Genomic DNA, 3,587 nt, shown 5'->3' on the forward strand with positions numbered 1-3,587 from the left:
ACACACACACACACACACACACACACACACACACACACACACACGCACACGCACACGCACACACACACACACACACACACGCACACGCACACGCACACACACACACACACACACACAAACTACAGAGAGAACACAGAGTGTAAGAATACTTTTGTATGTTTATTATGTTTGTGGCTATACGAGAAGTGCATACTGTGTTTGATAGTAACATGCAATGTATTATTTTAAATATGTAATGTATAGTGTCTATTTTGCATACAACACTGAATTTAAGACAATTTCCCCCTCGGGGACATTAAAGTTCATCCTATCCCACTAGAACATATTGCTCAGACAGTCAATTTGACTCTCTGTGCACATCAAACAGTGTATAATTCACTGCTGATACTAGTATCAAGAGACAGATCTGCCTTTCAAGTGTCAGTAGTACAGTCCTCTGAGAAGAGACTTAATGACTATCAGATTTTAAAACTCTCTCATCCACTCTCAACCTCTTCTCTTCTACTATCTCTCTCTCGTCCTCGTGGCTTACCCCTCTGGTAAGGTGTATAGGGTCTTTGCACTTTGTTTAACACTGTGTGTGTGTGTGTGTCTGACTTCGGCTATAATCTGGTTTTCTAATTCAGCTGGCTGACTCCCCTTCCCTCCACAAAATGCCCCCCACCTGACCCCTTACTAACCCATGTGTATTACAGATAGAGAAAAGAGTCATGTGAGAGGTGTGTGAGTGTGTGTGTGTAGGATTGGGGAGATTGGTACAGTAGGGAGCAGACTGTACATATATGTGTGTGTGTGTGTGTGTGTGTGTGTGTGTGTGTGTGTGTGTGTGTGTGTGTGTGTGTGTGTGTGAGTGTGTGTGTGTGTGTGTGTATGTGTCAGCATATTGCATTGGCATGTGCTTCTCTGGTGTTGTTCATGACACGTGAATGCCGGCTTAGGGGCCTTGCTCCATTGGGGGTCCCCAGCAATCACACACAATCCCAAACATAAATCCCTGTAACTGTATGGGGAGAGTAAGCCAGCCAGTTGTGATGCCCTGTGAAAATCCCTTTTCAGTAAACACAGAAGCACCAGTGTCCTAAAAAGCTGAAACTATCAATGCACCAAAAAAAAAACTCACACTCATTGAGTGGTGAAATTCTCTGGTGACTGCAGTGGCTGTGGTGTTTCTTGTGTTTTGTTGGCATGGAACAGTGAATGTTGTGATGAATATTAGTGTTTTTCAGCCATATCACCAAGACTATGGAGCTTAATGATACCACATCTATTGTGCTGCCTAAACTCGTTGGGCCAATTGCAACCAAACGATCTGATTTGACGATTAGCTGAGTGCTTATATCTGGTTAGTTAATCCAGGGAGGCAGGAGCAGAACAATGGGTGATGACCATCAGCTGCGTGCAAAATTGTATTCACTCGCAACCAAAAAGCCGGACAAATTTACCTCAGGAACAGTTAGATAGTCAAGTGTAAGTTCGCTTTCATAGCAGATGGCGGGAAACGCTGTGTCTGAATCTTTCTATCCCCGCCCATCTGAATTATCAACCAATCAGAAACCACAAAGAGATCACCTGGCAGAAATTGAATAAAGTTCATATCTCCGATAGTAAAATAATCCACCTTGTAAACGTTTCTCACTTGTGATTTTTTTTAAACAAAATATGATTCATGAATGAATAAAAGTCTAAACCCATAGTTGGTCAACCTCAACAGAAGGTTCATCAAATGGCAATACATTATTGTAATATGTTTGCAGGTAGGAATGCGCATTTAGTAATAGAGTGTATAGATTTGTCCCAGGAGTGAAACGAAATTGGCTTGAAAAATATGCTATGATTGCCACAATCAGTAGCCTATCACAGTGGTTCCGCACACAAACAAACAAGCAACTTTATTATCCATCATGTAAAGTGAATGAATAAACAACAGACAGGTAGGCCAATTGAAGCTAGTGTTAGTTCAGGCAGGACACTGTAAATCAATGGCACACTCAGGTGGCGGAACAGCTGGTTCACAAGGACGCACAAACACAGTCCCATGTTCAAGGACAGAGGTTTGAAAGCAGCATCCAACAGTTGTTATGTGGTTGTACTGACTGAGAGCTCGTTATTGTAGTCTTATGTTATGTAAGTTATGGGCTTCCTGCCATATTGTATACCGGCAAGTTGTGGTCGTCTAACTCCAGACACGGGGCTCTGAATAGCGGAGCCATCCAAATACACCAAGCTAAATGTATTACCATTTGAATGCAATAAATTGCTAAACTGACGTGAGTGTCCTGACTGAACCATCAATCGGCGAAAAGCGAAATAACATCCCTTCTCTGACCGCTGTGTGCAGATTAGATTGCAGCCAATATCAGATTTACAGAACTACATTCACCGCAACGAAGTAAGCCTCGACTAAAGTGATGGTCAACGGCGGGTTCATTTTCAATGTTATATAGATTTTATTTTCAATTACTGAAAAAATCTAAATGTAAATCATTGTCATAATTATCTTGAATTGTAATTTGTATTCAATAAAATAGTGGTGAAAATTGACAACTATGATGAAAGGCATGTTACACCTCATCCTAATATACTCTGTTCCGTGCGTCCCCCGTCCCCCCCCTGAAATAGACAGAGCGTCCGTTAACGCACTTGACAACCTACAGCCTTCCTTCCACGGAGCCTTCTGATGGGCGCGGCTGATTAGGACCCAAACTGATTATATTGGGGAGAGATCTGTTTTTCACCTCAACGATCGCGCGCGCACCACGGGGAATTAGGATATCGGTGTTAGTCGAAAAGCAGATTTAAATGTAGGCCTGTTAAGAGCATCCTCTGGAGGGGGCAGGTCGCAAGAAAATGTTTGGATTATCTAATAAGAAGGTCAACCCCAGGTGTGTACTAATGGATCCTCTAGTCGCAGGGGGAATCTTGTTTGCAATTAGGATAATCTCTTTCACACCTGTATCTGATTGAACAAGATAACCAGCTTATGGTCATCCTGTTCCGAATTTTGTTGCAATTGACCCGTTGGCCTTTATGGTGTGTTTATGTAAACAACAGCTGTTTATCAGTTTAAGATAACACAAATCACAGGAAGTAGACGATTTCCAGTAACCAGTGCCAGTGCTGGTATGGCATACAGTGTGTTGGGTCTATGTAATTAGATATCCAGAGAGAAGATATGCTAAACTTTCTTAATTATGGAAAGAAATAAGCTGCAGTTTTTAATGCGGTAAAAAAGAGGAGAAAACCTCAACGGAGATGTAGGTGTCTGAAATCATTAAAGGCCCACACCAGCCAGTTTTGCTTCCTGGCTTTTCTTGAAAGAAATACTCCAACGGATACACCAAGTGATACGTCATTCACAGAGCTTTTTGGGAAAGTAATGCCAGATATAGGTAGGACCAATTCTTAATAAAATGTATCGAAGGTTGTTTGACTCACTCGCAAAAAAGCCAATGAAGGGGGTCTGGAGGGTTATATTTGAGTCAGTCATCATAACAAAAAAAAATCTATGCTAGAACCAGGGGCCATTGGCAGTTACAATGCTAGAAGGGGAGGATTTTTTTGAGGAGGGGGGTGCTTACTTTACAAAC

This window comes from Argentina silus (genome assembly GCF_951799395.1).
Source record: "Argentina silus genome assembly, chromosome: 2".
NCBI classification, from domain to species: domain Eukaryota; kingdom Metazoa; phylum Chordata; class Actinopteri; order Argentiniformes; family Argentinidae; genus Argentina; species Argentina silus.